This window comes from Dermacentor albipictus, chromosome 3, assembly GCF_038994185.2.
Source record: "Dermacentor albipictus isolate Rhodes 1998 colony chromosome 3, USDA_Dalb.pri_finalv2, whole genome shotgun sequence".
Classification (NCBI taxonomy): domain Eukaryota; kingdom Metazoa; phylum Arthropoda; class Arachnida; order Ixodida; family Ixodidae; genus Dermacentor; species Dermacentor albipictus.
In genome coordinates, this window is record NC_091823.1 from 93,748,993 (window position 1) to 93,767,363 (window position 18,371).

The 18,371-nt window shown below is 45.0% G+C and overlaps 1 pseudogene; it reads right to left on the bottom strand.

Annotated features, from left to right (window-relative positions):
- Window positions 1–5,108: 5,108 nt before the first annotated feature.
- LOC135902959 (methionine-R-sulfoxide reductase B1-like) lies at window positions 5,109–17,797 on the bottom strand (annotated as a pseudogene).
- Between the last annotated feature and the right edge of the window lie 574 nt (window positions 17,798–18,371).

An 18,371-nucleotide genomic window follows, 5' to 3' on the forward strand; every position in this document is an offset into this window, starting at 1 on the left:
AGCGAGTGTACAATTAATTATCGCTTGCACAAAAGCTTTAAAGCTGTTCGTCTAGCGGTGATCTTATGCACATATGTACTAATGAGATGTTTTCAAGGAGAATATGTATTTGAAAGCAAATAGTTTATATTGCGGATAAGAGAACTTATATTGAATGAAATCAAATAATTACATTCTTTCTTGCCGACCTGAGTGGCCAATTTTTTGACACCTTAATACATATACATACCTCATTTAGCATTTAAGCAATGTACAAAACATTCCCAAAATACACCAAATTAAGCAGTACCATGACGAGTATGCTCCTTCTCTCAGCCATGGCAGCAGACGAGATGATCGACTTGAGACTATTTGATACTGTCAACATCATACATGAGCATTCTATTTTGATTACTGTACATATAAAATATAAGCTCACACAGGATGCATATGATACGTGAATATTGTAAGCTATATTCAGGTTATTTAACTTAGATGGATATCGGCTGGGTGTAATATTCATGCAGTAACAACCTAAATAGCTGATGCCCAACCATATTTTCGGAAAATGAAAAATGCATAGCATAACATAGCAGCTGGCCAGTGCCTGTATCTTATTTGAGAGCAAACCGACATTATCAAGTGACTTAGCTTAGCAGTTAGTTCAGTGACGTCTCGTCGTGTGAAAAGGTTGCTGTAGTTAGTGGTTTTGTGTTTGTCTTTCTTAATTAGTAGCTGTTTTACACGCACATGACAACAAAATGAAGGCTCACATGGTGGAAGACAAGTTGCACGAAAAGTGAGGAAACATTCATTTCCATTTTTTTTTATTTTCATAACAAACCACGTAATACTAGTTCCTTAGGTTTAGTTTTGTAAATAATGCACTAGGTTTAATGCTTAAAACTGCAAAATTTGTGTGCTCCATTATCTTCACACTATTCGGGTAGCCAAATGACTGATACCTCCAGTACACTGTGAAAGAGAGCACAGAAATTTGCAGTCAAGAGGCCACAGTGGCTCAGCCTCTGTGCCAAACGTAAAATTGTTCCAGAAAAAAACACGCTTACTGGTGAATTGGGTACACATTCACATGTACTATTCGAATCCGCAAGTCACAAGTAATATTTCACTCCTCGGGGCATTGCTCACCATTGTACAGACATCGTTTGAGCGCTGTGTGTGGAGATTATTATAAATTGACAAATCAAAACGTGGTAATTTAGTACACCGAAAGCAGCTTTGCGTGTGGCTTAGATAACATAGTGCTCTCGTCCGATGAGGGTGAAAATGCATGCTCCTGGCTGAGCGCTGCCGATGGGATAAAGAACGCCGTGCCGCTTCCTCGTCGCCAGTCACGATGCAGCCAACCTTGTTCACCGAGCGCACGCTTGAGACCAGCACAATACCACTGCACAAACGCTTCGTAACGTGGCTTTTTTCATATTTCGCGCGATTTACTTGCAACCCCCCCCCCCAAAAAAAAGGACTACGTAAGACGTATCGTAAAGGAAACAACGCGATCGGTGGTTTCTGAAGGTGCTCTACAAATCGTCATATCATTCTTAGGGTCCTCAGACAAAAATTAAAAAGTTGGGTAAATAAACTTAATTAGTGAGTTATGTGGAAAACAACAAATTGTCCGAGTTACCATATAGACTATTGCGGATGGTATGCGTTCGCTTCAATTCGATTCCGACGCGCCTTTCCTATTTAAATTATTCGCTCAAGTTATGTGGGACCCCCTATACACCTACCCTCCGGCGGTAGTCGATGTCCGTCCGTCTACGCGTTGCGTCGACACGAAATAAAATTTTCTTCTCCTGTTTCTCGCGAATGCGCTGTAGCTCTCAGTCTAAGGTGTACTGAAATTGGTCCCTGTGAGGACTCTGTCATTACGCCGAGTTGCATTTATTTGTCATAGCTAGTTCACAGTGAAGTTGTACACATTACAGAATTCCCGTCTGCTGTCAGTACACGGCCGTCTACGGAGGGAATATGGTTACAGAAAACGGTTGTAACTTTTGTTTTATCGAAACTACCCCGAAAAAATTATATGATGACTAGCTGCCAAGACGACTCTAACATTATGCCAAGTTCCATCTACTTTTCATAATTACACAGTTCACAGTGAAGTTGTAAATATTGTGGAACTCCAGTCATCTGTCAATACATCGCCTTCTACGAGAGAAAAACGGACAGCTCCATGTTTGCAACAACAACAACAACAACAACAAATAATAATAATAATAATAATAATAATAATAATAATAATAATAATAATAATAATAATAATAATAATAATAATAATAATAATAATAATAATAATAATAATAATAATGGTAATACCCATATATACACAGATGAGTCGATTGAGGTAAAAAATACCACAGCTTCGCTGCTCATCCTTCTTCACAGAGGGGTAGGGCTAACGTCTTTTTCTTTCTCTTTGATGCTCCACATAGAACAAGTGAAATACTGGAATGGAGTGGCTCCATGTGATTAGGCACCATCAGAAAATGATGTACGAGCTGGCGCTGCGTCTTTCTTTGTCCCCAGGAAACAAATTCGTAGGGAGATTTACAATAGGAAGAAGAACTGCGACGTGGCGTGACACACAGGACTTCGCAAAGGTCGACCTGCGAGAATTCGATCACCCTCAGACAGATGCCGTTAGAGTTCTGAACATCGATCGAAGATGTCGATCGAAAGAGAGCGCGGCATTCGACTACAAGCAACGGCGGTGTGCGCGTGCGGTCGAGAAAAGGGAGGAGAACTTCCGCCGATTCAACTGGCTTCGCAGTGTTAGGCCTAGCAGGCTGGTTATTTATTTATTTGGACGTCTCAGACAAGTGCGATTTAACGATGTGCTTTCCGTGACGACGGCTAAACCGCGTTCGTGTCCCGTCGCTCCATTGCTCCTTTCTCTTATCGGGAAGTTCGAGGCCTAGCAACTGCATTCTATGTCACCACTACTGCAGCAGAAATACCCCATACATTCGTTTTGGTGTGCTTTACAATTCGTCCCATTCTGCCTTTCCACGTGGCCAGGTACGATCGTTAATGATACTCAATATACACCTTATGTACGCACAGACCGAAATAAAATTATGCACATACAGCGCATATGTTGGAATGCACGTGAAGCGAAACTTTAGTGAATCAGTTGACTAAATGCTATCCATCTAAATTAGGTGTGTACAACTCTAATTATACAAGTTGACAAAGTGAAGTCATGGGGTCTAAGGTGATGTATGATCTATGTCAATAGAATAATGGCGATAACAGGTGGATGCCCAGCGGAGGAGGCCTTTAATACATTTCAAGATTCGGTAGCCCTTCTGTGACAGTGGCACACACCCATCATCAAGCACTGGTCATAAATGGGTGCTTACTGAGTGGCCCATACTCGGTGAGCCAAGACTGAGTAATCCAGATGTGAAAAAAAAAGCGAATCAAAGACGTGTCTCAACTTCATTCGCAATTTCGTTATCACGTTCTAGTACAGTAAACTTGGGGCGCGATCGGAGATATTTTGTTCGATACGCGTTCTGTTCAGTTGCTGCAACGTCACAAAGTTGCAGTATGCAAAATTTGTGACAGCGGGGCGGAGAGAGCAGCCAATCAGGAAGCGGTCACCTGCCCGGAAGTTTACCTCCGTCGTTTGTCGTCTGCTTGCAAACAGTATACTACAAAGCCAAATGTTTCTCGTCTTCCAATTAAATGAAATCTTTGCCTAAAAAAATGTATTTTTTCTTCTCAAGCCCAAACACGTTTTCAAATAGCAGTACGTGTGACTACTGCAATTTATAACTATTAGGTTCTTTGCGTCGTCCCTAGGTGGTGTCGCGCACAGCGAGAAGGAAAAAGAAAAAAAAAACGACGGGAAGAGTGGCGCACTTTTCAAGAGGCAGCGACAACGTCCCAGTGGCTCGATGGTACCGATGATGTTGTCGATTTCTCTGTGCAACCAACGAATTATTTGTTTCGAGAAAGAAAAACGACGCCGGAATTCACTTTCTGTCATTTCTTCAAACGCGTTTCGCAAACGTGCCATTCTGCAGCCGAAAAGGCCGCCTGTTGGATCCAATCCAATCCACCAGACGCGCCATGCGAAGCCGTATGATCGCTCCGAACTTCTCAACTCCCGTCGCGTTCGGATGAAATGCTCGGTGGGCGGATGATTGACAGGAGCGTGTCGTCATTTTGACGTCACCAAAAACGGGGCGGCGCCCCGCGGCTGGCGACGTCGGCGCGGAGTAGGCCAATCGCGCGCGCCGGTAACCGAACGAACGCGCCGAACAACCATCTCCGATCGCACCCTTGGTTTAGAAATAACGATCAGCCTGAACTATGTGTGCATATTTTATGCCCTAGCTGATTTTGTGCATAATGCGTATTAGAACATCCCTTCCTTCTCTCTTCATTCTCTCCTCCTCCTCCCACGCGTAATAAAGGTGCGCTCACTGGCACTATTTTGTGGATCAAAATTTTCTCTTCTCCTGTTAATGAAAAAGAAGGATGAAACACTGCGGTTTCGCGTCGATTATCGTCGTCTAAGTCACGAAGAAGGACGTGTATCCACTCCCACGGATACACAACACACTGAACTGTCTCTACAATGAGAACCATTTTTCGTTGACGTGGCTTACATTTTCCTTTGCCGTCCTTCATTAACGTGGTTATCGAGGGGGAATGTCTGCCTCTAGTACCAGAAACCATGTTTCCTTAATTATTTGCGCCAAAGTTCTCGTAGCATTCAGATTTGTTTCAACATATATCAATTCCCTTCGCATGCTGAAGTGCTTCGTGGCGCTGGAATATAACTTAGTTTACATTTTGCACTAACTATTCTTGTACAGCGTCCTGCTTACCAAACGAAAACATGTACTCTGCTATATGGCACAGCTGCACCTTACTGATGAAGCCTGCATCTATACCAGGCTCAATGTAATTCTGTGCGAAATAATCACAAGAAGCGCACTTATTACCCTGCAGCTTGCTAGGCTTGACCTATCGAAATTTTTCTAGGCTCACAGTTATGATAATGTATCAACAGTTTGCAAAACAGGTTTCTTGCAGAGAGGTGACCTTGCTAATACGTGGAAAAAACTCAAATGCAGCGCGCGTACCACTTCTCCTCTTCTAAGGCCCATAATTTACTTCAGACAGTTAATTGAGCATCGCGCTGACACCCTTGTTTTACAAAGATGAAGCCTAGCTAAAAACAAAATAGATGGAGATGAATGCTCGCTCTCCGAAGTCTTCACTTTGAAAGTTTGGCACTGAAGTCCAATGAGCCCGTGGCCTGCTCACAAACTTGGTATTTCGTGGCGTGGCTGCGGTTGGCATCCATCGGGTCGCCCGGTTCCTTTTTTGAGGGATTTGCCGGTCACCGTCACATGTGCGCTGTCGCACCATACCGAGCCGTTCGCGACATCTTTCCATCAGCACCACTGAGCAAAGGGCAGCAGCCGAAGGTGTCTCAGCCGTGGGGGCACCACAAAATGCTTGCTCCCCTTACTTCGCCCCGCCTCATCCACCCTTGCTCGGGGCACCAGCGTCATCATCTGCAGGAAAACCAAGCCAGAATTTATATTAAATTATCAGAGCACACATGTAAAACTACAGCACGTTTGCTCGAGCAAATACAAGAACATTCAATTTGACTTCATTCGTACCCTGCATAAGTAAGAAACGTTTAGCAGTAGTGTAAACATCTGTTAGGCATCTCACAAATAAACTAACTACGGATATCATTTAACAGCGACAGTCGCTATGAGCGTATATCGAAGTTACTGGATTTGCAAGACAGACTTGCAACCACTACAATGTCACAATCCCGACAAACACAGTGGTACGGACATAAAACAATATTGCACCTATTTCTATCCTGTATTAATATATGTAACCGCGAAAGCTACAGCTGGTGAGAGCTACAGACACACTAAAGTTATAATCCCAAATATGGGATGGGAACGTTGACGCTGGTTAGCTGGCACTTAATGGAGTCGTAACAAAGTGAAAGAAATGATACAAGGCAAGGAAATGCATGAAATAGTGCTGGCCTGCTATTCATGTATTAAAATGACCGTGTTTTGGAAGAGGCGTTTACAATGGCACGATTGAAAATGTAAATCAAGATGAGAGGATGGCGATCCATTTAATGAATTTCTTTGTTCTCGGCAGGGAAGGTTAACAAATCGACCTGTTTGGCCAATATGCATATGACCGCAGGAAAGGGGAATTTTGGACATCACTCTCGAAACACCAACAAAAAAAATGATTCACATCCTTCAGGCTGCATTTACCATTACGCCATGATGTGCCCTGTGCTCTTGTTTGCACACTACAAGAAATGTGGCTAAGCCTGTGTGGTGCAGGAAGTACCACCCACACGAACCTATTATACAGGCGTCTGATATATACAGTTTTCTGCGCCAAGTAACGAAGGTAAATTTTAAATAGAACGTAAAGAGTGGAGTAGCCTAGTAGCTAAGACCATGCTGCCTTCACAGCTTCCAGCATTGACGTAGACCTTTATCATTTGTTGCCGCAGGCCATATTGGGAAACAACGTTGAAAAGTGTATTGTAGAATGTAACTACAAACTTGGCTATAAGAATTAATGTGGTATTTTGGTTAAGTCCTTTACAGAAATTTCTAAATTAAATCTAGCTTCGTGATTCGGCTCGAAATACTGTATATGCAGAAATGAAGTGTCTGTATAGGTTCGTGCGTGGTGTCAATATGAAGTTATATTTTTCTTGGCGAGGTAGAGCTCTCAACGGTAAACATCAGGGGTGTGTGCTAGTCTTCAGATATGTGGATGATTATTTGATTTTACAGCGGAGCTGTTAGCCTATAGTTGGTCGTTATTTTTCGTGTTCCCGTCCGTCAGGGGAAATGTTGGCCAATCCCGGCGGCAGTGAAGAGCCAGGAGCAGTGGCTCGCACCATCGTAAGGCACATGCTTCAAACATTCGGCAAAGTGAAGCGAAGAGCCCATACATTCTGTGGAATCACGCATACAACATAGAGAACAGCATACGTTTCGGTAAAGAAGCACGAAACAATCATCCGAACCACATAATGGACAATGAAGCGCTCCTGATGACAATGCGAATCACGTAGCGCTCCCCGCATACGTTTCTCGGTAAGGATTACTGTTCCGCAAGCTACCCGCCGTGGTTGCTCAGTGGCTATGGTGTTGGGTTGCTGAGCACGAGGTCGCGGGATCGAATCCCGGCCACGGCGGCCGCATTTCGATGGGGGCGAAATGCGAAAACACCCGTGTACTTAGATTTAGGTGCACGTTAAAGAACCCTAGGTGGTCGAAATTTCCGGAGTCCTCCACTACGGCGTGCCTCATAATCAGAAAGTGGTTTTGGCACGTAAAACCCCACAATTTTTTACTGTTCCGCAAGCTGCCGCACCGACGGCAGCTTGCGACGTGGGGAGTGACGTCCCTAGCTTTTCCTATATAAAGGAACATGCCTAGCAAATCATTTCAGTTTTGTTGCAGCACCGCTATGGGCGACGGCATGCTGTCAAAACTTATTATCACACCAATTATTCTAAACCAATCAAGCATTGCATACTCTCCCTTGCGAGCGTAGTGGTGGTTTTCAGCAGCTTGACGGGACATACATTTTCACAGGGCCTGAATGCGCAGTCATTTCTTTCTTATTGACAAATCGCGCGCGTGATTTGTACATGTTGAAGACATTGCTGATGGCGTTGAAAATCAAGGGATGGGTCTATAATATACATCCGAACTGCCGTGTGGAAATAGATTGTAGTTCCTTGATGTGCGCATAAATTTTGTTGCTGATCACGTTTGCCGGCAGCATCACCTCCGATCTGCAAAAGCGGTTCTAGGTTTCGCGACGGAACACTCAAAAATTGTAAACGCGCGATTGTTTTTTTTTTTTCGTGCCTATGCGCGGCCTTGGAAAAAATTTGCGTGCCCAAGCTCAGCGCGAATTTCCAAATGCAAGTGGATCGCCTTAATGCTGCGGTTTATCCTATGCACCTCATGACATCAGTTTGTGAAAACCTCATGCAAACTGTAAAGAAAGAAACATACGGGCGTCGTCCTTCTGTGCATCGTGATGTAAACAGGAATTCATCAGTCACTGCCTGTATGCATAAAATGCCGCATTGCATAGAATATGTGGCAAAGCATTATGGCGTGCAGGTGGTATTTTGTGGTATTTTCTGCACCCGAGGGGACTAGTTGCATTTATTCATTTGTGTACAGAAGGGCACATAGCACTTCACTAGGTGACAGGCAATGCATCCTGAATCATATCAGCCATTTTGTCGATGGTGTTTCAAGAGTGGTGTGCAAAATTCTCCTTCCTTGTGGTCATACGTAAATTCGCCAAAGAGGCCGATGTGTTAATTATGCCTCAGAGAACAGAGAATGCTCATGAAATGGTGCGCCGTCCTCTCATCTCGCCTTACATTGTCAATCGTACAATTATAAACCACTCTTCGAAAACACGGCCATTTTGTTCTGCACCCGGATCAAACCACACGAGAAATCTCGTAAGCCTATCAGATCACCAAGAACGCCGCACTTTGCTTAAGCCAACCATTGTTAATAATCCTTGGCAGAGAATTAAATTTGTTTAACTGATGGTTCATTCACTGATGGAGCCATGTTTGTTTTTCCTCGTCTTCAGATGTGCGATGCGTCCATTATCCATATGTAAACATCCAGTAAACATCCGTCTTGAGTGAGCGCGTATGGTGGGCTTTCCCTTTCTTCGTCCAGTTTCTTTCTTGTGCTCCAATTTTTGCAGTAATCTCTGCCGTTGGTTCAGAGTTTTTTTTTATTCTCACCGACGCTGCTGTGTCATGTAGCTACTAAACACCACTTGACCTTCGTCAGCTAACTCTCAAGTGCCGCAACCCTCTCCTTCCAGTCGTTGCAGAGTGTGCTCCACCTTCTCAAGCATACAATAACCGCGTGAAAACCGCGAAATTTTTGCCACGAAACTCTCGCGTGGTTTCCTGCAGCGGTTACTCCAGGCAGCACCATGACGCTTCATCAAAAGCTCGCCGCGGAAGAGCAGACTGAAATGAAACAGCGCAACACTCACATATAGTTCTTCCAGGCAGCATGTTTTACCGTCTAGGTTACATGGAGGGTGAATCTTTTTTTCACAAGTTGCCGAGCTTTCACATGCGAGTCTAGGGAGGCTTTCGGCAAGTCGCTCGGAGATAGGCTATCTATACAAGACAAGTTGAAAGTAACCTGCAAGGCAAGGCCTCTCATTCCCACAGTGCGTTAAGTGTTGAGTCTTCTCTTCTGCCCTGCAGAATGCCGTCCATAAAGGAACCCAAACCTTGAATTCATACAAAGCTTTCGACCCTTTCGTCGCGCATTCCTTGTGCTACCTAATGCTTCTATGAGCCTCTCTTTGTAATAAACTAGCTCGCACCAAGTCAATGCAGGGCACGCAATAAACTGGCCACGTCTCTGGACTTAATCGTTGAACTGCGCCTAAACCATCGGGGACGTTCTGGGGCATAAGACGCGGCCACCAGGCCAGTGCGGCCGCTGACTTCACTGACGGACTTTCGCCCATCTTTAGAGTTACGTCTCTAAACAAGCGAAATGCAATGGTCACAGAGGTAAGGTCTTCATTTAAAACTAGAGGGTCACTGAACAGTACTAGTTCATTTCTTTTTCGAGGGCTTTGTCTCGTGACAAAGAGAAATACATGACCTGTCAACTCTGGGAGACAACATCCACGAAGCGACTAACTTCAATTTTGACGCCGTATTCAACGAGCCGTCGCCACAGACAATCCTCTATATCATCCACGTGTGGATGGCCTCAAGGCAAGCTTGCACAGGCGTGTCACTCTCATTCTTGCCGTGGTAATCTTCGACGAAGATGCACCTTCAGAAGAAATTCTCCACTACATCTCCTTCTCGTCTGCCTTAAAGCAATGTTGCTGATCTTGGAGCTGCTGACAGTCGTTGTATTCCTTGTGTACGAGTATACCTCGTACATTAACCGGCTTCAATTGCTAAATTACAAGTTGAGCCCTTACACGGCAATTTCCACAAAGTAATTCGTAATAATTCCTTTATTATTCACATGTGTGAATACAAAAATGTATGACTAAAAGGCGCGAGTAGCAAGTTTTTCAAAAAAAAAGATGAGAAGCTGTCTATTAATTATGTGTTTCGGAATTAATGGACTTCTGCTCAACTTTTACTTATGCAAGATAGCCATCTTTCTCACTTTGTAAAGAACTAACAGATTATAGGTGTGCGAGAAACGACCTAACTATACTTATTTTTTCTTGGAATCGGAATATGCAGTTGGTTTGTTTTCATCTGTACATTTTTGATAGGTTCATTGAATATTTCAACTTCATTCGTGATCAAGGCACAGTGCTTACCTGCTTCTGAACAGAACTGTTCAATCAGAATAACGAGGATTTGCGAGTTAAGACATCTTTGCCAGTCTGTTACCGCTATTGTTTTCAGTGTAGATTTTCCACATGTTCATTCACATATTTTGACAGTGCTTACCCTTGCCGACAAATTTGAGCGACTCTGATGTGATTCAAAAGCGCGATTTGCCCTTGGGACCTTCACCGAGGAACTCGTGGCCCAACCTCGTATCGCACTGGCCGCAGTACACCTGCGCATTGTAAGCCGATGGGCTGCTGTAACTGGTGTTACGCATTCAACAATTGCTGATCAGAGAAAGGAAACTACAGTACGGCACAGGAATGAGATAACAACGCAGCAGGCGCTACACTGCTTCCCAGTGAACCTATGCTAAGATTTGAAATGTTCAATTGGAATCTAGCAACTGCGCGAGCGAGACTGCGCGAGCGAGATGGCATTGCCTCCCATATGCACGCTATCCCGTGATACAAGCGAGCAATATAAATATATCAGCATGTACATAAATGCGCAATGTTGCTGCCAACCCAATTCGAAACCTATGTCACAAAATATCCCACTCAACATGTCTTACTCTCCCTCCTCAACCATCGCGTTCAACCCCGATTCATACCCGGTTTAAATCCTAAATTATATCCTGGTGCAATGTCTTACCCAATACCGCTACCAACCACAATGCCTTCAAGCGAAGACTGACGATAAGTTTCGCGTCTCCAGCATAGCCCTTGTTCCTTTTCGTCTGATGTCATTCCAACTTTATGTTGTTTGCGCACCGCTTTCATCTGTTCCAGTCAACGTTGACGTGCTTCAATGTTTCTGGCGCCAAAGCAGTCACGTGTCGCCTCAGCCCAGCGCCGGTTTTTTTCATTTGCCTCCCTAAGCCAGAACGTGCTTAGATCGCCACGGAAACCCTCCGGCGGAAGGTGCAGCGCGCCGTCGGCTACGCAGACAGTGGCGTCGTTTCTCTCTCGTAGCAGAGCACGCGCGCAGCAGTCTCGCTCCGACTTTGCAATAGGTTCAAAAATGTGTCCCTGTCTACAATTGAATGAAATATGCGGTCCCGGTGTGTCGCTTGGTAACTACAGTGCACAATGAGCCATAAACACTAAGAATAACGCACTATGAAACACGAATGCGTAACATAATTCAGAAAGACTTTGGAGAATCCACTGTATTAACACAGTGAACCGCTCATTCCACCCCTCCATGATGTTGGTTATGCGAAGCAAAACCTGCGGCATTTCCTATAAACACTGTGATACACACCAAGCGAAACGTGTGCGCAACCTCATTATGAAAAGAAAGACGTAACCAATAAGCGAGAAGGCGTTTAAAAACGGCCGGAATTAACCCAGCGATAAACATCGGGGCCACACATTTCAGCTTCAGTGGTTTACCTACGTACTGGGTGCATGGGCGGTGTTTTTTAATATTTACTGGTCGCTTCAGTGGGTGCACACATCTACTGATGAGTAATGGCAGTCTGTGTGTGCACAACGCTAATCCCGCCGGCAAACAGCATGAACGCTGCCCCAGAAATTGGCTGCGCTGTCGAACCAACTTAGCGGAGCCTGACGGTGTGACTTTGGTAACCAGACGCCACTGCGTCTACCTCGACTCTCTGAAGACGACGTAACGTGCCGCACATGTGGGCTACAGACGTGCCGTAGATATTAACAGATATGATGTCAGCAGGTCGGTAACCGTGTAGCTGCTATCGCAATAAAAAATATCATTGATGATGTGGCGGCAAATGAAGGAGAAATTCATTAGCATTACGTCGCACCTCTCTGAGTTACCGGATCCACCATACACACCACGTTCACCACATTGCAAATTATTGTTCAGGAGCTGACTCGACACAGGTCTCGCCTCTTCGAGGAGCCCAGTGCAACTGACAGCCGTCCGGAGCAGACCACCGACAGTTTCAAGTATACGAGAAGAAAGGGCTGAGCTCCATGTCGGCCGTTCCTTCCGCCAGTTCCCCCAGCCCCTGCAAAAAATGGCTTCCACCTAAGAGTTGTGCCGATTCTGGTCTATGTACGTGGATTGGTCATATGCTGATTTTCTTTAGTGACGCGAGCAGTTGCTTTTGATGCCACTGCCAAGAACCCAACTTCCGTTGTTCGTTTTCCGTTGCTTCTCATTGCCCGCAATGTTGACCGATGTTCAAGTGTCAGCCGCGCATTATAAAGTGACATGCCGTCCACTACCTCTCCTCTTCGATGTCAAACAATGCCTCTGCCGTCCTCCTCTCCGCACCACTGCGCTTATCTACAGCTATGAAGGCGGGAGAGAGAGGCGAGAGAGGACTAGTGCTGTCGAGAGCACTCAGGCGTTGCTTTTTTCCTCAGGGAAGGTACGCCGTCCTAAGAGAGCGCATGGTGACAAAATGGGCTATTTGCTTTAGGAACCTGAGATACTTCGTTTTAAACCGTGAACGAAATGCAGAGTCGATAGGCAAGAAAAGTGAACGTTTCCCATATTAAGCGAGTCTGCATAAACACTGCATCACTCGTGTTGCAGCGGCCCTTAGAAAAAAGAAAACACTTGTTTTCTTCGCTTATTTTGGTACTATGAGATGCGGCAATATCACAGAGCCGGCGGGAAGACTGAAAGCAAAGTGCTTCCTATTTTATTTGAGTAGAGAAAGTGCCACCTGTTTGGACCGCAGCTACCCACAACGGAGATATTCAGCAGTGGAAGTGACGTGGTCCGTGACGTGAAGGGCAAGCTTCGCATTACGCGATGGTTGCCGACCTTCTCTGTTTACCATCTCGTTGCGTATTGATAGCGAGGGTGTTGAATTTGCCAGACTTGATGCCATTAGGTAGCATACGGGTTTATTTAGTCACGTGCTTGCTCTCCTAACTTCACGTGTTACATGACGCCATAGGGCAAAAAAGGATGTTCCATGTCGGCCCGCCATGGCTCTGAATGGAGTTGGCTCACACTCTCAAGGCTAGAAGATCCACTATACATAAATGGCCAAGTTAGTACGTGGACTGATGGCCGTCGTTGTAGCACAAAATGGCAGAGCATCACACGCGTTATGCGAAAGTTGTGGGTTCGGTGGCCACCAGTGACAAGTTACCTATTACTCCAATTTTATTTCCCTTCTTCTAAACCTAAATATTAACCCCATCAGTTAACCCTAAGCGTTCCATTACTTCATTGCGTTGTGGATTTATAAGGTAGTTATTAACCAAAATCGCGCCCTTCTATTTCCATTTGTTTTTTTTTCATATGGTTAATGTGGCACTGACGCCAGTGGCTGTAACTTCTGACTGGCTTGACACGTCATGTCTCAGGTAACATACATATTGTTCAAGATATGTCGCACCATAGTAAACCTACACAAATACATACATGATTGAAGGTTTATTAAGACCAAAATAATTTCTACTTTTGAATATCATGTTTTGGAAAGAATTGCGACCTGCCCTGGGAGTGCTGGGCAACGGTTTACACAAGAGATGTTTTCAGTGAGGACGCTCTGGATGTTGCCATAATTTCCTCTGGGCTGAGGTGATTGCGCCTGAACACCCGCCAAAAAGCATTGCGGACGTTGCCGCACGTGTCTTTGAACTACGCACGCCACATTCCAGAAAGGAGATTCGTTGAAAACATGCTAATAACGGCGTCCGAAAGAGAGGTGTGTAAAGGCCACCGCGAGGCAAGACTTTAGGTATGGCTCTATCAGAAGCGCGCAGTGACTAGAAGCAACCAATCAGGTCATTAGGAGAGTTTAACTGGTAGGGAAGGTTTTCCTTCGTTGTGTGCTCAGATTTTGAACATTGAAGGCGAGTAACTTCAGTTCCAATGCACCAATTTTTATAAATATTTTTGTATTCATCTGAGTATTACATAAAGATAGATGCATTCCACTGCTACAAAAGCTGGACGAAAATATGATGCAGGGCCCCTTAAAACAATATATCGAGGGGCTGCTCATTTGCCGACTTCCTGCATGGCAAGTTTGTGAGGCTAATTATTGAGAACACGAGATATATGGCTGCACACAAAAAGGACGCCGTCCTGTTTTTGTCATCTAAAGTGTTTTAGTGCTTCCAACATCACACTGTAGTTACCGACAAGGATGTTGAATACGGTACGTGTGACCACATCTGCTTTGCACTGTGGTGGGTAGGCTCTCTAGTGCTCGCCTTACCAGACTCTAGTGCTCACCTTACCAGACTCTAAACCTCTAAGAAGAATACCAAAGTGGTGCAAATGGTGGCCTCGGTGCCTTAGAACTTAATAAACTGCATCTACTAAAGGATCATAGCTTAGAGTATCTGGCTCTCAAACGGAAAAGTACGGAACTCACAGTCGGGCGAGAGGCAAGTTTGGTTTGCTTTTCTTATATTGGGTTTTTTTATAGGAAGAAGCCAGCCTGATCCCCCAATCTGGGGACGAGTCTGGCTTCTTGCTTTGGTGTCCACGTTGCCCCTTTGGCGTCCTGGAGGCACCGCCAGCGCATACTAAATAATCATACGTTGCATACACTTCGCACTTGCGCAAGTTCTCACTCGTCTTCATACATACATACAGTGTACGACCCACTGCATTATAATAGTGCATCATGGTGAAGCCATTTTTAAAACACATTTAAGGTCCTTGTCATACTTGCTAATATATGCACTCTTTCATTATTAGCTCTCTTTTCAGAACGGTTCTACGTGCCTGTTTAAGCGTCTCAAAAAAAGTAACTTTGAACTCACCCTCAGCGTTTTTGGCTTATTCGGTTCGGGCACTTTCTTGACGCTGTTCTTGTGTATGGTATTGCTGAATGATGGCCAGGGCGACTTGTGGGCGAACTTCGAGCCACTCGCGAACAGCTTGTTCCCGCAGCTGGAGCACACGTAGATGCCTGCATGATTCATTGCCCCCTGCGTCACGCTCGAACCAGACAGCAGCTGCTTCAGCTTTACGAGTGAAGTGCGAGGCTTTCATGACACACGGGCAATTCAAGTTCATAGCAGTTTGCTGAAATTTGAAAGCGACAACGTAGGCATGTAGTTCACGTTGATACATCGGTCGAGCCACGGAGAAAATTGTGCGGGGTGCCATAAGACGGCACTAATATGCGGGTGCAAGTGGTCGTGACACATCGCGTCCCTTGCGATCCTACTCAATTACCGCCATAGCTACCCTACATTTACATCAGTAAATCTAGGGTTGGCGTTTTTTGCTAGAGAATCGCATCAGTCATGCGGAAGCTGTTGGTAAGGCTCGCCCTGGCGACAGATTGTCCTTAACTCCACTTTCGTTTGCGTTTTGTTCAATGTGACTACATATGGCTGCTCTAAATGGCTTATGATTTTCATGGCTTCAATGTTTATCGACCTCCTATAGTTGTTACTAACACCAAATGGAGCCTCAACATTTAGCGTGATTCTTCTCACTCATAAAAAGACCGTCTATATAGTGGTGCGATAGCTAAGCCGGGCATTATTAGTGTCCACGAAACAAAACGAGCTCAAAAGTTATTTGGTACGTGTTTTCCAGCCAGGCTATAATTCACAGATCTTTGGCAATAGTAGCTTCAAAGCAGTATTCACGTTTCCACTCACATTGTTCACGAGTGTTCCTGTTGGACTGAGCAGAGAGCTATGGAAGCGAAAAGGAGCGGCGCGCGTCTTTGGAGAGTGAGAGAAGAAGCACAGAATTATATAAATAAGTGGCATAGTATAGTTCATGCCATGTGATACTGTTAATTGTCGCCTATTAGGAAGTATTGATTAAAGACATCCTTAATTACCCCTTCCTTGTTTACATATGCACCTAGGGGAGAGAGGGGTGGGGGTGCTAGCTATTTTAACAATGAATATGACAGCCATTGGCGTCTTACTGAGGTGTCAACTCCTTACATACAGGCAGCAACCGCGTGCTCACAAATACATCATCATAATGAAACAAAAGGGAGAAATTCAATAGATAGCGGTGCTTCCACATTGCCAGAAAAAAGAAATGCAGTGCTGGCTACATCCCCACAGAAATACGGGTAGCACCAGCAATGTGCTTTATTATTCTCTCTGTAGGGGTCTAGCCATTTATGTCCCTTCAGGATGTTCACAGCAGGCATCGTCAAGTCGTTGAAGGGTCGCTGCAACCATTAGTACATTTTCTTCCAGCGTATAGGCAATGCCTTGAGTAAGCATCTAATTTATGTCAAAGTAGCCGTAAACACTTGGCAACAGCATGGCAAGCGAAAGACTACCGTTTGATGCCATGGCACTTGCGATTCTCTCAATATTTGTTAGCCTTTTCGTTCGCTTTTCGCAGTGTTTTTCATTGGATATCAAGAAGTTTGAGCGACGTAGCCCGGCTTTCGTTTTTGGCCGGCTTCTGGGTCTCGAAATGCTGGCTTTTATTGCTGATACCCAGTGGCACGATTGGTTGATCGCTGAGGTGATCGATCAATGGATTGATTGATTGATTGATTGATTGATTGATTGATTGATTGATTGATTGATTGATTGATTGATTGAAATATCATATTCAAAGAGAGGAACGTTCACCCTCTACAACGAACAGCTTTACCTTAAAAGGACCTGTATCAAGAAGGAAATATCGTGTTCTGGTTCCATAGTGGGTGGTGTGGCGCGTGACCTTTAAAACGAAGTGACTTTTACAACTAATTATTTCAGAGGTTCCAAGAACTTTGCTATAAAGGTGTTCGATCGAGTAACCCAAGAAAATATGTCAAAAGCGCCAAGCGCATTGCGAGGAGAGCGATCTACAACTAGTATAATAGCTAGGGCTCCTGGCAAAAGCCCGGACAAACTTCATGGTTACGTCATCGTCCTCTAGGCCTCCCCCCGGTCTTATTCGTGCACCCTTTGTAGCGCTGCACCTCTTCCTGAAGGAAGTCCTTACTCAACGCCGCTCTATGTGCCGAGCCGTCACGTATTAGGTGTTTGGTATGTTGGTCTGACGGATCGCTAGCATTCTTGCTGCAAGTGCATATAGAGCGGAGGGACAACACCGTACCAGAGAGCGACGAACGTCACCCTCGTAGAGCTCATCCTTGACTTGTGTCGTCCTCTTGTTACCGCTTCGCGTTATTCGTTATTGCAATAAAAATTATGGAAACACCAGCTGGCTAAACCGTAAGCACTTTGAGGGGCAGGTCTAATCTTCCCACAGCTGCCCGGACTGTAAGCCGATATGGTGGAATCGGCATGTCCTAACTCATAGGGCTTGCACTCACCCGTCTCGAAGTGGTCCCGGTACACCTCATCGTCCTTCCAGCTGTCGTGCGACATAGTGGCGCCGCACGTTCACCCGCGGCGGTGGCGGCGGCAGTCCACTGCCCAGCCGTCGAAGAACCCGACTGCGGCAAGCAGCGGGCCTCGAACCGCGTTTGGCTCGCGGCACGTGCCAAACGTTTCGTTTAGTTTACCCTTCTGTGGTGGCGTATACCCACTGTTGGGTATTGGTCAAGATTCGGGAAGTATCAGGAAGTTGTAGTTACTACAGAAATTAGTAAAACTTTTTTCTGGAAGGCTGTAATGAAAACAACATATGAAGAACATTATACAGCCGTACTGAAAGAACTAAAGACACCTCCGTGGCTGAGTCAACGTGAATTACTTCCTCTTCGCCGTTTAGTACCCGCGCACCGGAATAGTCGATCTCGTATGTAGTCAGCTAGAATATTCGTAACAAGTAGGTTTTTTTCCCAAGATTGCCGTATTTGGTTTTGTCAATATAAGTTTTGTACGCATTGGTAATTCTAAATATCATGCACCACACAAAGCAAGAATGGCTCATTAAAACTTGACGAATGCTTCTTTACCACCTCAAAGTACACTGACACCGAAACCATTGTATAACAAAACGTCTGCGTCATTGTCTTAATTTTGTGTAATATTGCATTACATTAGCATCATGTTGTGCAATTGTTCACGTCGTTAGCAATATTTTTTCCATGACATTTGCTTAGTCCTCT